This window comes from Hylobates moloch, unplaced genomic scaffold (genome assembly GCF_009828535.3).
Source record: "Hylobates moloch isolate HMO894 unplaced genomic scaffold, HMol_V3 SCAFFOLD_14, whole genome shotgun sequence".
Lineage (NCBI taxonomy): Eukaryota > Metazoa > Chordata > Mammalia > Primates > Hylobatidae > Hylobates > Hylobates moloch.
The window spans coordinates 51,284,063-51,311,556 of NW_026652289.1; the positions used below are offsets into that span (position 1 = coordinate 51,284,063).

The 27,494-nt window shown below is 36.9% G+C and overlaps 1 protein-coding gene and 1 long non-coding RNA gene across 13 annotated transcripts in view; one reads left to right on the forward strand and one right to left on the reverse strand.

Annotated features, from left to right (window-relative positions):
* PEAK1 (pseudopodium enriched atypical kinase 1) overlaps positions 1-27,494 on the forward strand; it is a 292,413-nt gene that overhangs the window by 12,630 nt on the left and 252,289 nt on the right. For 6 of the 12 annotated variants that reach the window (XM_058427920.1, XM_058427915.1, XM_058427918.1 and 3 more), the window contains exon 2: positions 19,148-19,383. The exons of 5 other annotated variants lie outside the window; for them this stretch is intronic. The gene's annotated coding sequence lies outside the window, so the exon portion shown is untranslated. Of the gene's footprint in view, positions 1-3,877; positions 4,085-19,147; positions 19,384-27,494 lie in introns of those variants that run through there. One more of the 12 variants, XM_058427914.1, reaches the window with a different exon arrangement.
* Positions 21,118-27,494, reverse strand: part of LOC131381226 (uncharacterized) — a 72,851-nt gene continuing 66,474 nt past the window's right edge. Inside the window, exon 5 of the long non-coding RNA XR_009209830.1 lies at positions 21,118-21,249. This is a non-coding gene — a long non-coding RNA (uncharacterized LOC131381226). The remainder of the gene's footprint in view (positions 21,250-27,494) is intronic.

Sequence of the window (27,494 nt, forward strand, 5' to 3'; positions counted from 1 at the left end):
ATGGGCATTTGAGCTGGCTCCATATTTTTTTGCAATTGCGACTGTATAAACATGTCCATGCAAATGTCTTGTTCATATGATGACTTCTTTTCCTCTGGGTAGATACTCAGGAGTGGGATTGCTGGATCAAATGGTAAATCTACTTTTAGTTCTTTAAGGAATCTCCATACTGTTTTCCATAGTGGTTGTACTAATTTACATTCCCACCAGCAGTGTAAAAAGTGTTCCCTTTAACCACATCCATGCCAACATCTAATATTTTTTGATTTTTTGATTATGGCCATTCTTGTAGGAGTAAGGTGGTATTGCATTGTGGTTTTGATTTGCATTTCCCTGATTAGTGATGTTGAGCATTTTTTCATGTGTTTGTTGGCCATTTGTATATCTTCTTTTGAGAACTGTCTATTCATGTCCTTAGCCCACTTTTGATGGGATTTTTTTTTTCTTGCTGATTTGTTTGAGTTCCATGTAGATTCTGGATATTAGTCTTTTTTCGGATGCATAGTTTGTGAAGATTTTCTCCCACTCTGTGGGCTGTCTGTTTACTCTGCTGGTTATTTCTTTTGCTGTGCGGAAGCTTTTTAGTTTATTTAAGTTCCGCCTATTTATCTTTGTTTTTGTTGCATTTGCTTTTGGGTTCTTGGACATGAAGTCTTTGCCTAAGCCAATATCTGGAAGGGTTTTTCCAATGTTATCTTTTAGATTTTTTATCGTTTCAGGTCCTAGACATACATCTTTGATTCATCTGGCGTTGATTTTTGTATAATGTGAGATGAGGAACCAGTTTCATTCTTCTACATGTGGCTAGCTAATTGTCCCAGCACCATTTGTTGAATAGGGTATCCTCTTTCCACTTTGCTTTTTGTTTGCTTTGTTGAAGATCAATTTGCTGTAGTATTTGGCTTTATTTCTTGGTTCTCTGTTCTGTTCAAATTGGTCTATGTGCCTATTTTTACACCAGTACCAGGCTGTTTTGGTGACTGTAGCCTTATAGTATAGTTTGAAGTTGGGTAATGTGACACCTCCAGATTTGTTATTTTTGCTTAGTCTTTCTTTGGCTATGTGGGCTCTTTTTTGGTTCCATATGAATTTTAGGATCATTTTTTCTAGTTCTATGAAGAATGATGGTGATATTTTGATGGAAATTGCATTGAATTTGTTGATTGCTTTTGGCACTCTGGTCATTTTCACAGTATTCTGCCCATCCACAAGCACGGGATGTGTTTCCATTTGTTTGTGTCATCTGTGGTTTCTTTCAGCAGTGTTTTATAGTTTTCTTTGTAGAGGACTTTCACCTCCTTGGTTAGGTGTATTCCTAAGTATTTTATTTTATTTTTTGCAGCTATTATAAAAGGAGTTGAGTTATTGGTTTGATTCTCAGCTTGGCCACTGTTGGTGTATAGCAGTGCTACTGATTTGTGTACATTGATTTTGTATCCTGAAACATTACTGAATTCATTTATCAGACCTAGGAGCTTTTTGGATGAGTCTTTAGGGTTTTCCAGGTATACAATTATATCATCAGTGAACAGTGACAGTTTCACTTCCTCTTTACCAGTTTGGATGCCCTTTATTTCTTTCTGTTGTCTGGTTGCTCTGGCTAGGCTAGGCTGTTTTTCATTATTTGCCTTTTGGAATCTGGCTGCATCCATACTGCTAAACCTCAAAACTAAATACTTCAAGTAAACTGCTGGGTCTTAATTCAGCTATTGGTCCTGAAGTTAAAAGAGGTTGTTCGTTTCCAGATTCAGTGAGGAAGGTATTATAATCTAAGAGTGATGAGAAAGACGAAAAACCTATAAAAATCTATTTTCTTCTATGCAGTATAACAGCAAGTTTAAATGGTTTCTTATATACCTCTGCCCATACAAATGCAGCTTGTGAAATATTATCAGTGAATATGTAAATCACACCATAAGCTGCATAGAAATAATTTATAGATACAATGGTTTCTAATTTAGGGAGTTAGACCTCTGAATTCCTTAAATTATTGACTTAGATTTTTAGGGAGTTAGACTTCTGAATTCCTTAATTATTGACTTAGGTTTTATTTCTCATATTTTAAAATTAAATATATATAAATAAAATATGAATCTCATAAATGCAACTTGTAGTCGTCAGTTTTGTATTCCAAATGTCTAGCAGAAAATCTTGTCACCTAGGAAAGGATATGTTTTGTATTCTTTTGTAAAAGTCAGTGGCAGGGCTTTATCAAGATGTGAATGCTGCTGATCTTCTCTTATCTTCTATGGGCCTGCATCGTCTGGATTTTTATGGGCTTGCTGTCTTACTAGGAGACTGACTCCTGCTATATGCAACGATTTCCCTCTAATTTTCTCTGTCCTTTTTGGCTGAAGATCTCAAGTGGAGTTTGATATTACATATTATACCACACATCTTTTAAAAATTAATAGCTTTTATGATAGGAATATAGTTCATTTTTATTGTAGAAAAGTTGGAAAATGTAGAATAAGTAAAAAGGAGAAAATCTGTCATGCTACCATCCAGAGATAACTAGTGCTAATAATGTAATGCCCTTCTCCTCAGCCTTTTTGTGTATATATACATCTTAAAATATCTAATTGATCTCGGCCGGGCGTGGTGGCTCAGGCCTGTAATCTCAGCACTTTGGGAGGCTGAGGCGGGCAGATCACGAGGTCAGAAGATCGAGACCATCCTGGCCAACATGATGAAACCCCGTCCCTACTAAAATACAAAAACTTAGCCGGGTGTGGTGGCGTGCACCTGTAGTCCCAGCTACCCAGGAGGCTGAGGGAGGGGAATCGCTTGAACCTGGGAGGCGAAGGTTGCAGTGAGCCGAGACTGTACGACTGCACTCCAGCCTGCTGACAGAGCAAGACCCTGTCTCAAAAAAAAAAAAACAAAACCAAAACTAATTGACCTTATACTACATATAATAGGGATATAGTTTATGTATCAGTTATAATGAATGCAGTAAAGTGGTCAACTGTGAAAGGCATGCAGGAGCTGAGACTGATTGAGGAGAAAGCAGATTTATGTTGACTGCAGGAATTGGCATTTTTCTTTTTTTCATATTGCTAAATTACATTCAGTAAGTTGAATACATATTGAAGCAGCAGTATCTTTAATAATCTGATAACCTGCTCTTTTTTTCTGATAATGTATCATAGACTTTATCATTAATAAATCCTACCTCCTCCTCCTCCTATGATCATTCTCCAATGTATTGAGAACTGGCGATCATACAGAATATATTAGTAGAGCGGACTCTTTATAGTCTCGAAGAATATGTCTCAAATCTCTTGGGTATCTTACAGCAGTGCTGTCCAATAGAAATAGTGCAAACCACATATGTAGTTTCAAATTTTCTAGTAGCCACATTTGAAAAAGTACAAAGAAGCAAGTGAAATTAATTTTAATGATATATTTTATTCTAGTATAAATAGTATATAGCAACATGCCATCAATATAATCAATTATTGAGATATTTTACACTCTGTTTTTTCTATCTTCCAAATCCAATGTATATTTTCCACTTAAAGCACATTTCACTTCAGACTAGCTGCATTTCAGATGCTTCATAGCCACAGGTGGCTAGTATTGGCACAGTCCTAGAACATGGAATTTCCCCCCAGAACATGCAATAAAATATCACTTTGCAGGTATTCTGGAGAGGTATATGAGAAGAAAACAGCAAAGCCAAGTTACACCATGAATCCTGAACACTCACTTTGCTGTCTCACAAGATGTTAAACCTTTGCCTCAATAAAATTAGATATTTCTTTATTTATGGACCTTCATGTCACACAAGTGTTAAATTTGTGGTTGTCTAAAGGCCTACTGGATGTATTATTTGCAGTAACTCTCAGAATGGTCAGTAAAATTGATTCTATATTCTAAAGTTCTGTTTTTAACTACCAGGTACTATGCTCATTACCTGGGTGATAAAATAATCTGTACCAACCCTTGTGACACGCAGTTTACTCATGCAACAAACTTGTAAATGTATCCCCTGAACCTAAAAGTTGGAAATTAAAAAAAGTCATTCTGTTTCTAAAATGAATTTGTGGCATTGTAATAAATATGTGGCATGGGCATAAAGGTTAGTGATATAAACTGAATATAATAGAACAGAATTGAATAAGCTTTTTTTAAAAATTGAGTTCGTGGTCCTGTGAAAAATATTCCTTAACATCTTATGCTTTATTTTGTTCCTGTTAGATGGAGATAATCCTGCCCTTTTTTCTTAATATGGTTTTGATTGTCAAATAAGATGAATGGAAACTAAAGGGATGTGTTTTATTCATCTTCATGTCCCCAGGACTTAGTATAGGGTATGATATATGAACATCCAATAAATATTAGACTCAGAGGCTGAATATATGTGAAAGAACTTTCTAAATAAATATGCTACCAGTGGAATCTATTACTACTGTACTTGATTTGTACTATTTCTTATTTAAGTTCTTTACTAGAATATGAGAACTCTTTAATAATTATTTACCCGTACAATCAGTATGTAAGATTGCCTATCATGGTTGTATTTTTACTTACCCGTAATATTTTATTCATTAAATCTTGGCTGTAAATAAATATATTTCTAAAAATATGTTACTATCTTATTTTAAAACATGTTTAGCACTTAAATGTCTCTGTTTTGCTTCAGAGTAAACAATTTGAAATCTTGTTGTTGGTATTGAGAGATAGACTTGACTGCTTTCACCATACCCAATCAGCAGTTTGAGAGACAAATACAATCTCAATGGAGGCCAAGATGATAGAGGCAAAGTAGCAATATTTTAAATCCTGGAATATGGTTCTAGTAACCAGAAAAGCCTCCAATTTTGGAAGGGTTTCTTATTTCTATAATGATGAGAGAAACTCCATTTTTTTCTTCTGCAATGGGATGCAACATTTCATCATTGCTTAGAGTGGAAGTATAACAATCATAATGCAAGAGCAAATAATGTCTACCCAGAACTGCATTTCAAAGTGATCTTCATGAAAACATAAGCTTTTTCTGGCCTCAGCTGTGAGTTTCTGCAACTGCCCACTCACTGAGTCATCTGTGGCAATTGAAAGTTTAGATATTTCCCATTCGTTAGGGTATTTTTTTTTTCATACAACGTGGCTTTTATCTATCCTGAATGAAGTAAGCAAGATTCTTATAAAATGGCATGTGCAGTATGAAAGTCTGCTTTATTGTTTCCTGGGAATAAATGAAGAACTTTAGAAAGCAGTTGAATATTATCAGTGTACTAGGAACCATTAACTAAACGATACACTCTGGGAGTAGTTGGCACAGTTTTGTTTTCATTATATTCCCCCACTTGTACCTTCACTCAAAACTGGAGCATATCTTTCATTATTTGATGACAGAAAGATAATCAGATTAAACTTGATTTTTTTCCTCTTTTTCTTCACATGATAATTATATACTAATAATTTTAACATGTAATATTTTAAATATTGAGAAAATATAGCACATGTTACTAAAAGATATGCAGTGACATTGAAGACCATTTGGCTAAATAAATGGGTGATATGTTGATTGAATGAAATAATTGATCTCATTTAAAGAGGAGAAGAGGGAACTTGCCTCTTTTCCCTTGATTTATTTGCTTGATTTATTCCCTTGATCTCCTTTTCTCCCTGATGTCTAGATATGCATTTTAAAGCAATTCTATTACTGAAAATCCTCTGCTTGTTTCTGTTCCATTCTGAATTTTACTGTTTGTTGTCGTACTTAGGCACAAGGGAAGAGGATTGAAATCTGGTCCCCCCTTTTTTTTTTTGAGATGGAGTGTCCTTCTTGGCTCACTACAATCTCCGCCTCCTGGGTTGAAACAATTATCCTGTCTCAGCCACTATAGTAGCTGGGATTACAGGTGCGTGCCTCCACGCCCGGTTAATCTTTGTATTTTTAGTAGAACTGGGGTTTCACCATGTTGGCCAGGTTGGTCTTGAACACCTGACCTCAGGTGATCTGCCCACCTCAGCCTCCCAAAGTGATGGGATTACAGGCGTGAGCCACTGCGCTCGGCCCTCCTTTTCTTTAGTCTTGCTACTTCTGTATCTTGCTTCTGCCCATTCTTAGCATAGAAAATATAATAAAGCAAGATGTACCTAATGGCTACTTGTAATCATGTTGTAAATAATTTTTATTGGAACTTTAAAATCCCAATACAGATCAGCAAAAGCTCTCTAAGAAAGTAAAACTGGCACCTTTAATGTATACCAAATTGCATTTCATGCATTTGACATTATGCTCTGTGTTAATTTTGAGTTCTTTCGTGGCAATGTCCGTTGAAGTTCTAATGAATAATATTCTGTGGAAAATACAAAGATATGTTCGTAGCTGATTTGGGAATTTAATTGAGCTATGAGCTACAATTTTTGTGTTGAGTTTTTTAAGAAACAAAGGAAATGTGATTTAGGTGAGTATTGTTCTTATACTTAACAATTGTATTATGACTAGTGCAGATTGACTGTCGTGGTGTCTGGTCCTTGGGTATCATTTCTAGGAAAATGTTGAAAGAACAAGAAAAATGTATTCTTAATTAGTGCTAAAATTAAACCACTGCTTAAATTGCCAGCAAATTAGACATTTATCAGGAAAGGAAATAGTATGTACAGCAAAAGCAAGGGAGAAGAAAAGTTGCTCATTTATATGGTGATTATTTTGGAGGTAGTAGTTTGCAGTTTGATGATATTATTGTGAACCATTAATCTGTAAAACACGTTTATTATAAATGAGTTACAGGGTATGTATGAAAGCAGTTTTTATAGTATCCAGCCTACTTCTAGTGGGTAGAATGTGAGTTTTTAAAGTGTAAGATTTTTTTTCTTCTGATGTACCCCTTTTAAAATTTAAAATTTCTAAGTTTATGCCATTTATTGTATATATTGGGTTTTGTTGGATCTAAATGTTTTGTCGGTTATTCTGACATAAACAATACACAAGATTGTTATGTAGTGTTTGAAATAGTAAGGACCAAATGCAAAATCTTACTTCATTTTAGAGATTAGAAAAATGTTTTAAATTGAGCAAGTGATAGACGAATAATATCTCAGAAAAATTCAAACAATATATTGAAAAAGAAGACAAATCTTCCTTCAATATTTTTCTATTTACCTTCCAGAGGTAATCATTGCAGTCAGCTTGATATCTTTCCAAGCATTGTAGTGTATATATGTAGTTTTATTTTGTGTCTGTATTTTTAATATATTGCATATGTTGTTCTACATTCTACCTCCTATCTCAATATTAAATATAGATGCTCCTCAACTTATAATGGGATTATGTCCTGATAAATTCATCTCCATAAGTTCAATTGTTTTAATTTTTAGATCCCACAAAAAAGTGAGAGCATGCAAAGTTTGTCCTTCTCTGCTTGGCTTATTTCACATAACATAATGACCTCCATTTCCATCCATGCTGTTGCATATGTCAAGATCTCATTCTTTTTTATGGCTGTATAGTACTCCATTGTGTATATGTACCACATTTTCTTTATCCGTTTCTGTTGATGGACATAGGTTGCTTCCAAATCTTAGCTGTTGTGAATAATGCTGCAGTAAACATGGGAGTGGAGGTATCTCTTTGATATACTGATTTCCTTTGTTATGGGTATATACCTGAGAGTGGGATTGCTGGATCATATGGTAGCTCTATTTTTGGTTTTTTTGAGGAATGTCCGAAAACTTTCTCCGTAGTGATCATACTAATTAATTTACATTTCCCCAAACAATGTGCAGGGGTTCCCTTTTCTCCACATTCTTGCCGGCATTTATTATTACCTGTCTTTTGGATAAAAGCCATTTTAACTGGAGTGAGTTGGTATCTGATGATTTTGCATTTCTCTGATGATCAGTGATACTGAACACCTTTTCATAGACCTATTTGCCATTTGCATGTCTTTTGAGAAATGACTATAGAGATCTTTTGCCCATTTTAAAATCAGATTATTAGATTTTTTCCTGTAGAGTTATTTGAGCTCCTTATATATTCTGGTTGTTAATCACTTGTCAAATGGGTAGTTTGCAGATATTTTCTCCCATTCTGTGGGTTATCACTTCACTTTATTGATTGTTTTCTTTGCTGTGCAGAAGCTGTTAAACTTGATGTGACCCCATTTGTCCACTTTTGCTTTGGTTGCTTGTGCTTATGGAGTATTATTTGAGAAATGTTTGCCCAGTCCAATGCTGTGGAGAGTTTTCCCAATGTTTCCTTGTAGTAATTTTATAAATTGAGGCCTTAGATTTAAGTCTCTAATTCATTTTGATTTGATATTTTGTGTATGGTGAGAGATAGGGGTCTAGTTTCATTCTTCTGCCTATGGATAGCCAGTCTCCCCAGCACCATTTACTGAAGAGACTGTCCTAATGTATGTTCTTGGCACCTTTGTTAAAAATGAGTTCACTGTAGATGTATGCATTTGTTTTTGGGTTCTCTATTTTGTTCCATTGGTCCGTGAGTTTATTTTTAATTCTAATACCATGCTGTTTTAGTTACTATAGCATTGTAGTATAATTTGAAGTCAGGTAATGTGATTCCTCCAGTTCTTTTTTCTCAGCATAGCTTTGGCTATTTTGGGTCTTTGTGGTTCCATATAAATTTTAGAATTTTTTTTTCTATTTCTATGAAGAATGTCATTGGTATATTGATAGACATTAAATCATCTATTGCTTTGGGTAGTATGGACATTTTAACAATATTGATTCTTCCAGTCCATGAAGAATCTATAGATTGCTTTAGGTTGTGTGGACATCAGTATTGATTCTCCCAATCCATGAACATGGTATATCTTCCCATTTTTTAGCATCTTCTTCCACTTATTTCATCAATGTTTTATAGTTTTCATTGTAAGGATCTTTCACTTCTTTGGTTAAGTTAATTCCTAGGTATTTTATTTATTTGTAGCTATTGTAAATGGGATTGCTTTCTTGATTTTTTTTTTTTTTCAGATTTTTTGCTGTTGGCATATAGAAATGCTACTTTTTTTTCGTATGTTGGTTTTGTATCCTACAACTTTACTGAATTTATTAGTTATAATAGTTTTTTGGTGGAATCTTTAGGTTTATCCAAATATAAGATCATGTCATCTACAAACAATGATAATTTGACTTCTTTCTTTCCAATTTGGATGTTCTTTACTTCTTTCTCTTGTCTGATTGCTCTAGCTAGGACTTCCAGTATTATTCTGAATAACAGTGGTGAAAGTGGGCATCTGTGTGTTCCAGACCTTAGAGGAAAGGTTTTCAGTTGTTCTCCATTCAGTATGATACTAGCTGTGGTTCTGTCATATATGGCTTTTATTGTGTTGAGGTATGTTCCTTCTGTACCTAGTTTTTTGAATGTTTTTTATCATGAAGGAATGTTGAATTGTAGCAAATGCTTTTTCAGCATCCATTGAAATGATCATATGGTTTTTGTCCTTCATTCTGTTAATATGATGTATCACATTGATTTGCATATGTCAAGCCATCCTTGCATCTTCAGGTTAAATCCCAGTTGATCGTGATGAATGGTCTTTTTAATGTGTTACTGGATTCAGTTTGCTAGTATTTTGTTGAGAATTTTTGCATAAATGTTCATCAGAGATGTTGGCTTGTATCTTTTCTTTTTCTTTTTTTTTAAATGTGTCTTTGTATGGTTTTGGTATCAAGGTAATACTGGCCTCATAGAATGAGTTTGGAAGCATTCCTCCTCCTCTATCTTTCAGAATAGTTTGAGTAGCATTCATATTAGTTCTTCTTTAAATATTTTGTAGAATTCAGCAGTGAAGCTATTGAGTCCTGAGCTTTTCTTTGCTGGATGACTTTTTATTATAGCATTGATCTCATTATTTGTTTTATTTTATTTTATTTATTTTTTTGAGATGGAGTTTTGCTCTTGTTGCCCAGGCTGGAGTGCAGTGGCATGATCTCGGCTCACTGCAACCTCCACCTCCTGGGTTCAAACGATTCTCCTGCCTCAGCCTCCCGAGTAACTGGGATTACAGACATGCGCCACCATGCCTGGCTAATTTTTTTTTTTTTTTTTGTATTTTTAGTAGAGACGGGGTTTCTCTATGTTGGTCAGGCTGGTCTCGAACTCCTGACCTCAGGTGATCTGCTCACCTTGGCCTCCCAAGGTGCTGGGATTACAGGCGTGAGCCACTGCACCTGGCCTTGATCTCATTATTTGTTATTGGTCTGTTGAGGTTTTGGGTTTCTTCGTTATTCAATCTTTGTAGGTTGTATGTGTGTTGGAATTTGTCCATTCTAGGTTTTTCAATTTATTGACATATAGTTACTCATAGTGGCCTCTAATGATCCTTTGAATTTCTGCAGTATTGGTTTTAATTTCTTCTTTTTCATCTTTTATTTTATTTATTTGAGTCTTCTTTCTTTTTTTCTTTGTCTCCTAAAGGTTTGCCAATTTTATCTTTTGAAAAAACCAACATTTCATTTCATTGATTTTTTTTTCTATTTTATTTATTTCTTATCTGATCTTTATTATTTCTTCTACTAATTTTGGGTTTGGTTTTCTCTTGCTTTTCTAGTTCTTTAAGTTGCATTGTTAGCTTGCTGATTTGAAATTTTTCTGTTGTTTTTATATAGGTGATTATAGCTGTAAATCTTCCTTTTGGTACTGCTTTCACTATATCCTGTAGATTTTTGGTATGTTGTGTTTCTATTATCATTTGTTTCAAGAAGTTTTAAAATTTTTCTTAATTTCCTCATTGACCCACTGGTCATTCAGGAGCATATTGTTCACTTTCTATGTGTTTATATGGTTTACAAATTCCTCTTGTTATTGATTTCTGGTTTTATCCCATTGTGGTCAGATAAGATACTTGATATAATTTCATTTTTTTTGAATTTTAAAGAATGGTTTTGTGGCGTAACGTATGACCTATCCTTGAGAATGATCCATGTGCTGAGGAGAAGAATGTGTATGCAGCAGCCATTGGATAAAATGTTCTGTAAATATCTATTAGGTCCATTTGTTATAGAAGTGAGATTAAGTTTGATGTTTCTTTTCTGTCTGGATGATCTGTCCAGTGCTGAAAATGGGATGCTGAAGTTTCCAACTATTATCTTGGAATCTAGATCTCACTTTAACTCTACTTTTCTCTCTCTCTCTCGCTTGCTTGCTTGCTTGCTCTTTAGCTCTAATATTGCTTTATACATCTGGGTCCTCCAGTGTTGGATACATATATATTTACAATTGTTATATCTTCTTGCTGAATTGACCCCTTCATCATTATTTAATCACCTTATTTGTCTATAGTTTTTGTCTTGAAATCTGTTTTGTCTTAAATAAGTATAGCTACCCCTGCTCTTGTTTGGTTTCTGTTGGCATGGAATATCTTTTTCCATTTCTTTATTTTCAGTACGTGAGTCTTTATAGATGAAGTGTGTTTCTTATAGGCAACAGATAATTGGGACTTTTTTTTGTTTGCTTTTTAAATCCTTTCTGCCACTCTGTGTCTTTTGATAGGAGAGTTTCGTTCATTTACTTTCAATATTATTACTGATAAGTAAGTAACTTACTCCTACCATATTTTTATTTGTTTCCTGGTTGTTTTGTGGTTGTCTGTTCCTTCTTTCCTTCCTTTCTGTCTTCCTTTTAGTGAAGGTGATTTTTCTCTGGTGTTATGTTTTAATTACTTGCTTTTAATTTTTTGTGTATTTGTTGTATGTTTTCTAGTTTGAGGCTACTATGAGGCTTGCATATAATATCTATCTAGCTATCTACCTACCTATCTATAGATAGATATTTGATCATGGGTTTTAAATAACCCATTATTTTAAATTGGTGATAACACCAATTGCATAAACAAACAAGCAAAGAAAACAACTAATAAAAACTCTACACTTTATCGTCATTCCACCTGCTTTTTAACTTTTTGTTGTTTCTGTTTATATTTTATTGTACTGTGTTTTTGAAAGTTGTAGTTATTATTTTTGATCGGTTTATCTTTTAGTCTTTCTACCAAGATATGAGTAATTTAAACACCACAATTACAGTGTTGTAATATTATGTGCTTTTCTATACACTATTAGCAGTGAGTTTTGTACCTTTAGATTATTTATTTTTGCTCATTAAAGTCGTTTTCTTTCAGACTGAAGAACTCCTATTAGCATTTCTCATAGAACAGGTCTGTTGTTGATAAAATCCCTTTTGTTTGACTTTTGTTTGTCTGGGAAAGCCCTTATTTCTCCTTAATGTTTGAAGGATACTTTCACTAGATATATACTACTCTAGGATAAAGGTTTTTTTTCCTTAAGCACTTTAAATATGTTGTGCCTCTTGTCTCGTGGCCTGTAAAGTTTCCACTGAAAAGTCTCCTGCCAGTCTTATTGGAGCTACATTGTATGTTACTTGTTTCCTTTCTCTTGCTGCTTTAGGATCCTTTCTTTATCCTTGACCTTTGAAAGTTTGATGATTAAATGTCTTGAGGTAGTCTTATTTGGGTTAAATCTTCTTGGTGTTATATAACATTCTTGTACTTGAATATTGACACCTTTCTCTAGGTTTGGGAAGTCTTCTGTTATCCCTTTGAATAAACTTTCTATCCCTGCCCCTCTCTCTCTCTGCCTCCTCTTTAAGGCCAATAACTCTTGGATTTGGTCTTTTGAGGCTATTTTCTAGATCTTGTAAGTGTGCCTCATTGTCTTTCATTCTTTTTTTCTTTGCTGTCCTCTGACTGTGTATTTTCAAAGAGCTTGTCTTCAAGCTTACTGACTCTTCTGTTAAGAAACTCTGATGCATTCTTCAGTATGTCAGTTACATTTTTCAACTTCAGAATTTCTGCCTGATTCTTTTAAATTATTTTAGTCTGTTAGTTAAATTTATCTGATAGGATTCTGAATTCATCCTCGGTTTTATCTTGAATTTTATTGCATTTCCTCAAAAATAGCAATTTTAGTTTGTTTAAATTTTTAACTTTTAATTTTTATGGGTACATAGGAGTTATATATATTTATGGGGTACAGTAAATGTTTTGATACAGGCATAGAATGAGTAATAGTTACATCATGGAGAATGGGGTATCCATCCCCTCAAACATTTATCCTTTGAAACAGCTATTTTGAATTATATGTTTGAAATGTCACATTATCTCTGTCTCTCCAGGATTGATTCCTGGTGCCTTATTCAGTTTGTTTTAATTAGGTCATGTTTTCCTGGATGGTCTTGATGCTTCTGGGTGTCCGTTGGCGTTTGGTCATTGAAGTGTTAGTTATTTATGGTCATCTTTGCAATGTGGGCTTATTTGTACCCCTTCTTTTTGAGAAGACTTTCTAGGTATTTGAAGGGACTTGGGTGTTGTAATCTAAGTTTTTAGTTACTGCAGCCATGTCTGCATTAGAGAGCACCCTGAGCCCATTAACACTGGCTTTTGCAGACTCATAGAGGTGCTGCCTTGGTGGTCTTGGATAAGATCCAGAAGAAGTCTCTGGGTTACTAGGCCAAGACTCTTGTTCACTTCCCTTACCTTCTCCCAAACAAATGGAATCTCTTTCTGTGCTGAGCTGCCTGGAAGTGGAGGAGGGGTGACACAAGCACTCCTGTGGCCACCATCACTGGGACTGTGCTGGGTCAGACCTGTGGTCAGCATGGCACCGGGTCTCACTCAAGGCCCATGGTAACCACTGCCTGCCTATTGCCTATGTTTGCTCAAGATACTAGAACTCTACAATCAGCAGATAGCAAAGCCAGCCAGGTTTGTGTCTTTCTCTTCAGGATGGCAAGGTTTCCCTAGCCCTGGGTAGGTCCACAGATGCCACCCAGGAACCAGGGCCTGGAGTTGGAAACCTCAGGAATCTAGCTGGTACTCTATTCTAATGTGGCTGAGCTGGCACTCAAGCCACAAGACAAAGTCCTTCCTACTCTTCCCTTCCCTTTCCACAAGCAGGGAATTCTGTCCCCATGGCCATCATTGTCCCAGGCCCGTGGTGAGTACTGCCTGCCTACTGCTGATGTTCACTCAGGCCCAGGGACCCTTCAGTCAGCTTGTGATGAATGTTTTCAGGCCCAGGACTCTCCCTTCAGAGCAGTGGGCTCCCCTCTGGCCCAGGGCAGATCTGAAAATGCCATCTAAGTGCCAACGCCTGAAATTGGGAACCCTGCAAGATCCACCTTGGTGCTGTATTCCACTGTGGCTGCACTGGTAAGCTGTAAGACAAAGTTTCCTTTACTCTTCCCTCTCCTTTTCTTAAGCAGAAGGAGTCTCTCCTTGTAGCTACCACAGCTGGGAATGTGTGAGGTGTTAGGTCATGCCTGAAGCCAAGTCTCACCCAAGGCCCTTAGCAAGTACTGCCTAGCTAACACTGCTGATTATTCAGGGCCAAGGAGTCCTTTAGTCAGCAGGTGATGCATCCTGCCGGGACTGGGTCCTTCCCTTCAAGGCAGTGGGTTCCCTTCTGGCCCAGAGTGTGTCTAGAAATGTGGTCCAGGAACTAGGGCCTGGAATAGGAGCCTGCTTGGTGGCCTGTCCTACTGTGGCTGAGCTGGTATCCAAGTTGCAAGACAAAGTCCTCTTTACTTTTTGCTCTCTTCTCAAAAGGAGGGAAGGAGCGTCTCCCCAGACTGCGAGCTGCACTGCCTGAGGTTGTGGGGGGCAGTGTGGGGAGTGGAGTTCAAGCACTCCCTTGGTCGCCCTGGCTCGTTTCTCACTAGGTTGTGTACTCCCCAAAGTCCACTGGCTCCAAACCCAGCACCACACCAGGACTTGCCCAGGAATTGCAGTCCTTGTCCTTGTGGCCTAGACTGCCTTTCAAGTTTATTTAGAACCCCAGAGCACTTTAGCCCATGGTGGCAAGGCTCTCTGGAACTCAGGTTCCAGCTATTGGGATGGGCAATTCGCCTCTGGCTAGGGCTGCTCTAAATGCTCCCTCTGTGGGCACCAGCTGAGTTCTGCCTGGTCTTGCTTTCCACTGTGACAGGGCAGCCCTGAGGTCCAATGGAAAGTCCCACAAGTGGTGTGCTCTCTTTCCCCGCAAATGCACAACTTCCCTCTCCATGCCACACAGGATGGGGGAGGGAGGAGGGGATGGTGTCGGCAATTGAACACTGTCTTTCCTACCCTCTTCAGTGTGTCTTTCAGTGATATGAAGTTAAAAAATCAGATGATTTTTGCTTGTTATGAAGGTGCTCTTTTGCGTGGATAGTTGTTCAATTTGGTATTCTTGCAGGGAGGACGATTGGTGGATGCTTCTATTTGGCCATCTTATTCCGCCTCCTCCTCAACAAAACCTGGATGTTTTTTGATGCGTGAGAACAGTAAAGACCGTCCATGAGGGTAGAAAACCTGTGTTTTCCTATTCAAAGTTAGATCCCCTGTGCCTCTCTTTATATCTCATATGGCATAGACATGAAGATGTAGGAATAGATGAATGTATAAATGCCATATATATGATGTGTATTAATCTTTGGGCCATGAGTTGAAAATAACCTGGCAGTTAAGGCTGCAGAGATTGCCTTGAATTGCATTGGTTTTAATACCTCTGTAATTCTGAGCAGTTAAGCTCTTTGATATATTATCAGAAATTTGAGTTATTTTGTTCTCTTGCTGTATTTTACTTTATTCTATTAGAGGTATTACTCTTTTTTCACATAGATTATCATTATCTAAGTTATGATCTAAGCTACACAGGTAACTTTGGCCACACCATTCAGAGTGAAAAACTGTGATGAATATTGTTTAGTGTGTATCCCACCAGTGGTTCTATTATTTCCACATTGAAGATTCTGATGTTTAGTTCAGTTTTGCGAACGTTTTCTGCATGCCTTCTTTGTGACAAGCCTGGTGCCAAATGCTGCAGGTACAAAAATGAATGAACTACAGTCTGGCCTTCCTGTATCTCACTGCCCAGGAAGAGAATTTCAATGCTACGTGTCAAGTACAATTATAGGGGTATATACAGGACCATAGATTTGCACTTTGGAGTTAATTTGACCATTCTGATATAGAGATAGTTTATAGGCTACGAGTTTAAAGTATTTCTAATGGTTCATCACGCTTCACATTCTGGTATTAACACTTTTTAAGAAGTTACAGGTGAATAATCGGATATTAGTATGTATGTGATCATCTCTTCTCCCGTTTAATTTGTTGGTTAAAGAGAGAACTCTTTAACTTGTTTGCTATCTTATTTCCTTGTATTAGTTTGCACACTGTTAGTATACAATGTCAAGAGTTGGCAGAATTTAGGATCCTTTGATAGCGATTTCTCTTCCCTTTTTTTGGGAAGGATACTAAAAAACAGTGATTCAGACTTCTGTATCTTTGTGCTTTACACTTTTTCTTTTGGATACTTGCTGGTGGGTACTGTTATCTTAGCCTGAGCCAGAAATGATGCCATCAAATCATATTGCTTTTCATTTCAAGTTGGCAGCATCTTTAATAGCAGTGCAATAGTTTGGCCTGGTGTTCTCGAGTTGAAAGGATTCTAGCATTTGTACCATAGAGAGTAAATAGTGCCCCCTTTCCCTGGTATCTCTATTTTTTTTTTACCCTGAGTTAGGTTGGTGCCAGTACCCTTTCCTCTTGTATTTAAATCTGACCTTTATATTTCTGTCCCGCTAGAATATAAACTTTGTGAGCAGGGGTCCTCTTGTTCACACAAGTATTCTAGCACTTAGAATAGTGTCTGATATATAGCAGCTTGCAGTAAATACTGTTGAATGAATGGTATGTGAACAGTGCTACCCAGAAGACTGAATGAATCTTTAATGCACAGTTCATGTTTCAGAGCAAGGAGTTGTATTCCTATTTATGTGAAACTGTGTGGGTACTGTGTAGCTCAGCAGTAGCACCATGGGTCTGGGCTGCCTCAACCAGTATCATTTGCTGGGGTAACTAAGAAGATTCTTACTGCCCAGCTTACCCAGGAATAAGGAGAGTCATAAATGGAGTCTTCTAAGTCTGTGGGCTGGGATTCAAGGTCTCTGTGACTTTAAACAGAAATCTTGATGGGGACAGCGTACCCTCACAGTCCTAGGGAGCCCTTTGAACTTATTCTACAGAGGCAAAAGTTCTTTTTGGTTGTGTCATCTTGCAAGGAGTTCCTGGAATTCCCAGGGCATGTGTCTACTGGATTGTGCCCCAGGAAAAGTTGACAGTTTATTGTCCTGTTTAAGAGCTGGGGATCTGCAACCAGACCACCTTGTTGAAATCCTGGCACTGTGATTTCCCTTATTTGTGATCTTCAGCAAATTACTTATTTTGTTTCTCAGTTATCTCATCTTTAAAATGAAAATAGTACATAATTTATAGTCTCATTTGTGGATTAATACAGGCAAAGGGCTTAGAACATGCCTGGCACATAGTACCAATGTTCAGTAAATATTACATGTACATATTTGATACAGAGAAAATTCATACCTCTTTTACTCATTTTCATTCTAATATGCTTTCCTGAGGAAGATGAGAAGCCACAGAGGTACAGCTGATGTTCTGGGAATTTTACAGAGGCCTACCTGTGCCCATGGAAGTGTGTTGAGCATATGATAGCACATAACATCAGCTTCTAATGCTGTTATCCATCACCATGTGTCAGGTAGAAAGCAGGTGGAGAACTCTAGCTCTGGAAAGCCCTAATTATCCTCAAAGCAGGCTATGCTCAATTTGACAGTGTCATGATTTTTAATATTTGAAAATTCCAGAATTGCTACTCTGGATGTAATGCTTTCTTTTTCTTCTTCCTCTTTCCTGCTTTTACTTATACAGTTAGGTGAATATGATGCTCCACTTCCCACACAGATACTCAAATAGCTCTGACTGCTGAAATGTTGGTATCTTACTGTCAGTACATAACTTGTTGCTGTGTTATTGAAATTTTCACTGTTTTGAAATTTTTACTGTTATCTGGATTTGAATCCCAGCTCTCCCAAGCTTCAGTTTTCTTTCATTTGTCAAATGGGATAAAAGTATCCACTTCATAGGGTTGTTGTGAGGATTAATGATGAATACAAAACACTTAACATAGTACGTGGCATGTAATATTAGTTGTAAAGTTAATATATCCATTATCATCATTCTGTTTCAAATCAGCAATGAAATACAGACTACACTAATCCCATTTCTGCTTGGAATTGTGAGTCTAAATGCAATGTAGCAGTTCCCTGCTTGAAATACACTGTAAACCTTCCAATTGCAGTCAAGATTTTACTACCTTCTAGGGTATACAGGGATGGTGGAACATAGTAAACCTTGAGATTTGGCTTTCCCGTGTTTGTATTCTAGCCTTTCTACCCAAAGGTAGTAACCTAGATTTCTATTACATGTACCCCTTGATGCCTCCTCCAGTAAAACTGCAGTAATCTAATTTGTACTCTGTCCTTGAATTGAAGACAGAATTAGGAAGTGCATCCAGTACATTTGGTAGCAAAGTTCTGAAATGGCCTCTAAGATAATTACTTTCATAATAACCTATAAAATTTCATGTATAACCACAAGTTATCATCCTAGCTTTGTTACATTTCTTTTTCTTTGACTTGCAAAACATCCCTCCATGAGAGATGGTATTATCTGCCATTTACAAATTAGGAAAGCAAGGCTCAGAAAGGTCAAATAATTTGCCTAAGGTTGCACACCTGTCTGGTGACACGCAGGGTTGATTCACTCTACAGCTTTTTCCTTTTTGCTCAGAATTCGAAAGCTGAATCCCAAAATTAGGGTCAAAATTTTTCCTATAAAAACTTGTAAATGATACAACTAAAAAAAGAGAATGGATGCAGTGGTTCATGCCTGTAATCCCAACACTTTGGGAGACCAAGACAGGAGAATCACCTTAAGCCCAGGAGTTCGAGATCAGCCTAGGCAATATAGTGAAACCTGTGTCTACAAAAAATTTAAAAATTAGCCAAAGTTGGTGGTGCATGTCTGTAGTCCTAGCTGAGGCTGAGGTAGGAGGATCGTTTAAGCCCGGGAAGCAGAGGTTGCAGTGAGCCAAGATAGCACCACTGCACTCCAGCCTGGGCGACAGAGCAAGACCCTATCTCAAAAAAAAGAATAAGCAAAAGAAGGTAGACAGGCAGAAAGAAGGTATGAAGAAAGTTAAGTTAATAAATGTGGAACATAAAAGACAGGATGGAAACAAATTTATTGAAGTATCTCTGGTAAACAATTCATATAAGGCCTGTTTGATGGAGTATTTTTTTTTTTTGTAGTGTGAAGTTTTAACTTGGAGACCCAGAATTCAAACTTGAAACTATAGAAGAGAGGATGAAGAGAATATTAGCAGTTGAAAGGAAAATGTAGAAATGGAAACATTATGTATATTTAACAGAAAACAATGATCAACATGAAATGTTGAAGATATATGTTCTAAGTGATAGCTATGTGAAGATATGGTTCAGAGAAGGCAAATTGCATATATTATTTGATACACGGAGAGAAGATTCAGGTAAGCATTCTGGAGTTAATATTTCCTGAGTTAGTTGCCATAGTAGTAAATTATATTTTTCTGTAAATGAGATGCCAATATGAGTCTTCTTTTATTTGGAGTGTTTAAGCAGGGGAAAAGGAGGCAGACACTGAATAGCTACTGCAACTATCTGAGGAAGTGTTGTAATACACTAAAAGTTCCGATACAAATTTCATTAGCTGCATGTTAGCATGTCGTATCTGTCACTCTGAGGCTTTACCTTTTACCTATGAAGCCCACATTGGTAATTAAACATTTTCACGTTTAAACTTCTACAAGAGGCTCAAGTTTTGTACCTTCAATTTACGCATGATCCAGTTGCATATACTTTTCAAGTTGTTTTTATTTTTTTGAGACAGGATCTTGCTCTGTTGCCCAGGCTGGAGTGTAGTGATGCTATCATGACTTACTGCAGCTTTTACCTCCTGGGCTCAAGCGATCCTCCTGCCTCAAGCCCCACAAGTAGCTGGGACCACAGGTGCACACCACCACACCCAGCTAATTTCAGCTATATATACTTAGAACATACTAAGTATACCCACTTGCTAACATTCACTTCAACAGGATACAACTGGCCCTGCCTCCCCTCCTTACCAACCAACTCTCCTCTGACTTATGGGTTTGTCAAGAAGGCTGCCATCCACATACTTGGCCAGATACCAAAATGCTGAGGTCACTTTTTATTCATTGAGTGCTTTGTCTTTATATCTAACGAAGTCTGGTAGTTCTTCCTTTGGAATATAGAGCTTGTTCCTTTCCCTTCACTGTCACTATTTTATTTATTTTTAATTTTTAATTTTTTTGCTATAGAGGAAAAGATAATTATTGCTTGTTTTTTGGGAATTCTCATAACTTCCTCAAGTAATTTTGTAACACATTTTCCTGGGTAATGCTTTTTCATTTTTGCTTAATTTAGTTATGTAACCTTAGTTTGGCTGCTTAGGAATGTCACTGGAGAGCTACTTCTCTATTGGAGATGTAATTCTCTGTTCTGCTAAGAGAGGAGATCGTACACATTAGTTAGGGTTGTCATAAAAGGAGTTGAAAACATCAACTGTTAGCAAATCACTTTCCTTATGTGATTGTTTTGAATTTGAACAACAATCCATCTGTTTTGTCTTAAACAAAAGTTAAGATATGCATAAAGACAAATATTTGTAACCTAGTATGAGGGAATTCTTACCTTACAAAATTATTTTAGGAGCAGGCTAATTATATTTACACCTAGGCAGTGAACAGCCAGTCTTTGAAGAGAGTAAAGCATCAGATAACTTACCATTTTAAAAGTCTATTGATGTGTTTGTTTCCAGGAAGAGAGAATTTAATAATTTGTTAATTTAAGGGAGCAAGTGTTTTTGTAGAAAAGATTATCAAGATTGTAATCAGGCCTTAATGGGAGTTTTCTTGTGAGAAATTCTAGAAGGAGGGAGATAATTTCTGTTGGAGACTTATTCTGTGTTGAGAACACAGAAATAGTTCAGAAGTGTATTAGGAATGTTTACAAACTTATATGTCTGCATTTTATTGAGTTAACAAGTTTACTATGTCTTGTTTAAATAGATTTTTTTTATTATGGATACACAATAATTGTATTAGAGAAATTCCTTAAAGATCTTTGGTAAGAGGATCCCTCTCCATCTGCTGATTTCCAATATATTTCTGTTGTGCAGCAGCCAGCTATGCATGCCTGTTGATTGAGATATTAACGAGGCATGAGTTTGCAGTTCAGTAGGAATCTAGACATAGTGGTGTCGTGGGAAGATCTTGCACATGGTCTGATGTGATGGATAACCAACTGTGGGACATGGGGAAAGCAACACTTCTCTCTTGGCTTCATTTCTCACTCTGTAAAATAAAGGAGTTAAATCAAGGGCCGTTCTATCTCTGTGTCTCTCATTTTATGATGCCACCAGAATCCCTTCTGAGCTCCTCATGAAGAAGTGTTTGTTCCATAGCCCTTTCTATTTTTTTAATGTGGTCCTTGTTCTGATGGGTATGAAGAAAGCCAGCCTAAACGGATTGGGGTTTTGAAAAATTTTTTCCCTCTGATTGTAATTAAGTGACCTAAACAGATATTGAATTTATGACCATAATGTTAATAGCTTTGTGCTACCAACAGCATTTTAACAACAAAGCAGGATTGTTTCCAAACTAGAAATCTGTGAAAATTCAAATATTGATGAAGAAGGCTTCCCATACTTTGTTGTACATAGAGTCATTCTTAAGAATACTTGGGATGCTCATTCTAATAATAACTTCAGTATAAGAGGTAATTAAGAACAAAGACGTTGGAGGCTTACTTCGTGGGTCCACATCTGGTTCTGCAACTTGCTTGTTTTGTGACTTTGGACAAGTTATAATACCTACTAAATAGGTTTTCTGAGGAATAAATGCTGAGGAATATATGCCTGGCCTTTAGTTCTATATATGTTTAGCTGCTGTTATTAATTATTTTTACATTCCAGGAATCAGTGCCTCCTATAATAGCTCCGTTAATCTTCATAGCAGTTCTATGAAAATAGTACCATTTTTATCCTCATGAAGAGACCAAGACTCAGAGAGGCTAAATAATTGGCCCAAGGTCACGTATAAAATGGGTGCTAGATTCAAACCAGGTTTATCTGACTCATTCTAAAACTAAGGCTCCTTCCTTCTTCATATATTCTGCCTTAAGCCTAGTCCTTTGGAAATTCTCAATGCTTTTAACTAGTCAGGAGGCAGTTGGTGTTAGAAGACCAAAGGCTCAGGTGGCATCTAAATAAGTGCCTCTCTTAATCACCATGATAAAATGATGTGACTCTTCTTTAGAAATGTGCCTTTCAGGCCGGGCGCTGTGGCCCACGCCTGTAATCCCAGCACTTTGGGAGGCAGCGGCGGGCGGATCACGAGGTCAGGAGATCGAGACCATCCTGGCTAACACAGTGAAACCCCGTCTCTACTAAAAATACAAAAAATTAGCTGGGCGTGGTGGCGGGCGCCTGTAGTCCCAGCTACTCGGGAAGCTGAGGCAGGAGAATGGCATGAACTCGGGAGGCGGAGCTTGCAGTGAGCTGAGATTGCACCACTGCGCTCCAGCCTGGGTGACAGAGCGAGACTCTGTCTCAAAAAAAAAAAAGAAATGTGCCTTTCAGACTTCAGGGTTTTCCGTGAATTATTTTCATACAGTGTGACTTCCTTTTGTTCATCTTCTCTACAGAATGAGGCAGCCTTGGCACCCAGTCCCCAGATAGCCTTCCTTATAAGTGGTCTTGAAGTATCTGGGCTGGGTTAGAAAAAAGACTGCTTTGCCATATCTATGTCCTTACCTTTACAGAGTGAAAATTGTAATACACAAAATAATTACAATGAAGTTAACAACCAGAACATCCCCATAGCTCCCTTTATTCCTCAGATATTTATTTAATATTTAGCTATCTGACATTTTAATCTGAAGTTTAGTCCTTTTATTTTTTGCTGGAAAATTTTAGAATGGCTTTAGAGTGAAACAGCATCATTGAAAATAAAACAATTGTCTTCTATTTGCAAAACTCTAAAGTACATTTGTTTTAACCACCTCTAACCATTTTTGTGTTTTTATTTTTACTTGAAAATTATTTAGCAGAAATAATGACAGACAAATAGGCTTCTGTCATTACTCAACTTCCTTATGACAGTGTTACACTTATTGCTGAGTAATAGTAATTAGTGTGGTTTTGGGTGTAGGCATTTTACATTTTGAATCTGAAAAGATTTTAGGTTCACCCGAGTTGCTGAATCAACTCAGTATTTCAGGAAAGTATCTTATACATGGGTTCCAAGTAGTATAAATATTAAAAAGTTAATTGCATATGCTCTGAGAAATTCTGTAAGCACTCTTTCACCTTCATTTCATAGATGAACAGTGAAGACAGTAGTGAGGGGATTTTATCAAGTTTATTTGTAAAAAGTCCTGGGCTGGCAGACTTTTTCCTTAGAGCCAGATGATCTGTCACAACTACTCAACTCTGTTGACATAGAGCAAAAGCAGCCATAGGCAGCTTGTAACCGAATGGGTGTGACTATTAAAATGAAACTTTATTTAGGCAGGCTTAGTTTGAGAATCCTAAATGGATCTGGTGGAGGGCCAAGGGAAGGCAGTTGGTAGACATGTTGATGAAAACAGTTGTTTAAGCTTCTGGCAAATTTGAATACTAACTTATAAAGGAGTCAATAAGGTTTATATAAAAATAAAAGCAGTGGTTTGAAATACCACAACAGTAAGGACCACTCTCACAAAGAGTTCTGTTTCCAAAATGGCATAATTTTGCTGTTAATGTATGCTTAATAGAGTAATGCATAATGTGTTATTAATTTGGAAACTATTACTTGTCCAGCTACATGTGCAGATTTTCAGTTTTCTTTGTACATTTAAAAATGATAAATGGAAAGTACAGTACCATTCAAGGGAGGAACTACTCAATACTTAAGTAGTTATTTGCCAAATCACATTTTGGGTTGTTTCTGTTTTTAACTGACATACTGACTGAAGTTTGCCAAAACCTGATTGCATTTGGAAGGAAAATGGCATTGTTGCTATTTTCTCTGCATGAGAATATCTAAAACAGGTGGCTGGCAGCAGGGAACGAGTAAAGGTAAAGGACAAAAATATAATAGTTTGTGAGCTTGTTTTTTTTTTTTTTTGCACTTAATTTCAGATCTAGCTAGGTTATGTTTTGTTTCACTCTGATCTTCAGAATACCTAATTTATTTTCTACGTTCCATACCCTCCCTCAAGTAAATAAGGGAAACCCCACTGTATTACAATTAGTATTGAATTCACTTACATTTTTATTATTGAGGTATAATTGTAAATCATTTCGTTAGAGTTTAATCTTTTGATTCAAGTTGACTGGTGTTTTTATTTGCAATCTATATTTTACAGTGTTTAATCCTAAGTATGTTTCCATGAACGGGTAATTTGATTTTTAGAGCTAGAGAGAGTAACTGAGTTAAGGTGCACCAGGTAGCTTAGAAAACATTTTAAAATAGTGACTTTATAATTGCTACATCTTAGAACTTAAGAAATAGAAAAGGTTAGATTGACCAAAGTCATTCTAAAAAGCAAAGCAAGACCCACATGAGTATTTTATATGAGATCACATTTCTTTGCTTTTATTAGAACCATTAATTTGGTAGAATTCCTAAATCTAGTAAGTATTATAAAAATGATGTTGTATATGGGAGTGATGCCAGTTTGAGGCTGTAACTGGGTATAGCTTTGGGTAGTGTTTTTGCTCAAAGCTTTCTTTTTGTTTTTCACACTGATAGCATAAGGATGTCATGCAGTCCCCAATCTGAATCCCTAGTAGGAAGATTTTGAACAGAGTTCTGACAAGTAGGGTTATCACATTTTTATGTATACTTTAACAGTTATCCTACCTAAAAAGATCAAAGGAACATGGAGTCAGATGTTGGAAGTTTTAACTCTGATGTTTCTTCTCAAGGCAGATTTCCTATTGCAGTGTGGATATTATTCTCTATTTAAAATAATGATATAAACTGACTGGGCACAGTAGCTCATGTCTGTAATCCCAGCACTTTGGGAGGCTGAGACGGGTGGATCACCTGAGGTCAGGAGTTTGAGACCAGCCTAACCAATATGTTGAAACCCCATCTCTACTAAAAATACAAAAATTAGCTGGACGCGGTGGCGGGAGCCTGTAATCCCAGCTACTCGGGAGGCTGAGACAGGAGACTTGCTTGAACTCAGGCAACGGAGGTTGCAGTGAGTCAAGCTCACAGCACTTGCACTCCAGCCTGGGCAATAGAGCAAGACTTCGTGTCAAAAAAAAAAAAAAAGGTGATATAAACTGATTTCATATTTCAACATTTTGATCATTCAGAAGCTGATGTATTAATACATTTTCAAAGTAGATCAATAAACATTTTAAGAAAAGTTATTTTTTCCTTTGTTTTAGTAGTAGTCTGAATATTCATAAAAGTTCATTTTTGGGGTCAGATTGATTCATTGAGCCTGGTATGGAAAAACTTCCTTGTGTATTTAATTTCATTTGGATTCCCCTTTAAAAAGCTAATAGCCGTATTCCAAATGTGCATAAAACTGTCAAGTTAATAGGAAGAATACTGAGGATTCTTAGACAAAATAGAAGAAAAAGAAGAGAAAGCAAAATGACTCTGCTCTAGGAGGAACACAGAACTGGAAACTAATGACCATTTTAGTACCTGTAATGTGGCAGGCATTCCCTAGTTTTGGAATTGACAGTACCCTCTAAGAAGTTTGATAGAGGTATGCACGAAGGAGGGAGCCTAATGCAGATTTGGTGTGGGTTAGGGAGGGGTGTATTGAAGGGCCCAAGAGGAAGGATGTCAGGAAATATTTCTAAGAGAAAAACTCAAGCCTCACATAGCCACACAGACAAGGCGAAAGAGTATTAGACAAGGTGAAAGAATGAGTCAAGGTATGGAAGTATTAGACAACATTAAAGACTGAGGATCTATAGACATTCAGTAGAAATGATTGGTGAATGAGGAAATGGAAAGTAGTATGGTGAAGGATGAGATTGGAAAGGACTGTTGGGTGTCAAATATTAGGGGCCTTATGTTACCAGGCTGTCAAGTCAGAACTTTGCCCTGATGGTGGCGGGGAATCCCTGAAGGAAGCTCTTTGATTTATTAGCTATTTCTATTAACCACTCTTGCCCCACTAAAGTTAAAGATAGAGATAGAGATAGATAGAGAGGCGGGAGGGAGGGTATGAGTGAGAGTGAGAGAGAGAGAGAGAGAGAGAGAGAGCGACATGGATGGAGTCTAGCTTGAAACTTTTCTGTGAATTTTAATTTTACAAGGATTTTTGTTTTTTGGTATATTGTATCCAAAGGCAGAGAAAATATGAAGGTTATCTTAAAACCCTGACCTTAGAATTTTAAAAGCTTAAGTCTGGTTTTATTCCAAATTTTGGCAAAGCATCTCATTTCTTTTAGTCCCACTTCCAGTTCAGATACAATTAGGTTCTTAGATTTTTGTTTTTGCCCTATCCCTTTTTATCAAGGTGGCTTTTGGGGATATTATGGTGTGCTTTGGGGTTGGGGTAGAGGTGAGAGTGTCTGGAGAAGGCAAGCAGGCAAGCTAATTCCCATCAAAGCAGCAATAATGGCTAAATGAGTACTTCTGAAATTGCTCCTTCTAGAATGTTTTTGGAGAAAATGTTGGGAGAGTAGAGTGTTGTAATTGAAAAGGATGATTTTCTGGTGGTTGAATTTCAGCACTCTGTAACCTGGATGGATAAAAATGACTCTATGACTTACAAGTGAACCTTTCTGTTTACTCAGTGAATTGAATCTGTAATAGAAAAGATAAAGTTTGTTGGTAATGTCAGATTCAGTTCTTTACTGTTCTTAGAGCCATTGCTTTGTTCTTTTAAAGAAAAAAAATTTTTTTTTTAAGAGACAGGGTCTCACTATGTTGCCCAAACTGAAGTGCAGTGGCTATTCACAGGCCCCATCATAGTACACTACAGCCATTAACTCCTGGCCTCAAGCAGTGCTTTCGCCTCAGTCTCCCACGTAACTTGAACTACAAGTACACATCACTGCATCTGGCCATTGCTGTATTCTTTAAAGATCAATTATGTCATGCTGAGTTGGTTTCCTTGCTTCCATTGTCTCCCAACTGTAGTCCTAGATTAGCTTTTCAGGTTATTAATCTTAAAACACGATTTTTAGCATGTTACTCTGTTATTTAAAACTCCATAATAGCATTTTGCTGTTTGGGTTCCACAGAGCCTCTGGGATATTCTCTGTGAAGAGGGAGAGCAGGGTTTGGGAAGTGCTGGGGAGCCAAGGCTGACCTAATAAGGCAAATCATATTATTAGCTCATATTGCCTAAATAAAACTTATTTTACCTGGCAGTTATATACTTCACTCTGAAATTACCTAAGAAATAAGTCCCTCCTAAAAGATTGTGTATTAAATGTAGATAGTTTTGGGTTGATGAAAGTGGCATACCAGGGTTTCCAGCAACACTTACTCTGCCATTTGGGAGAGAGGGGGATGCTTGTCAAGCAAATAGTTGTTGCATAATAACTGATTTTTGGCCAGTCATGGTGGCTCAC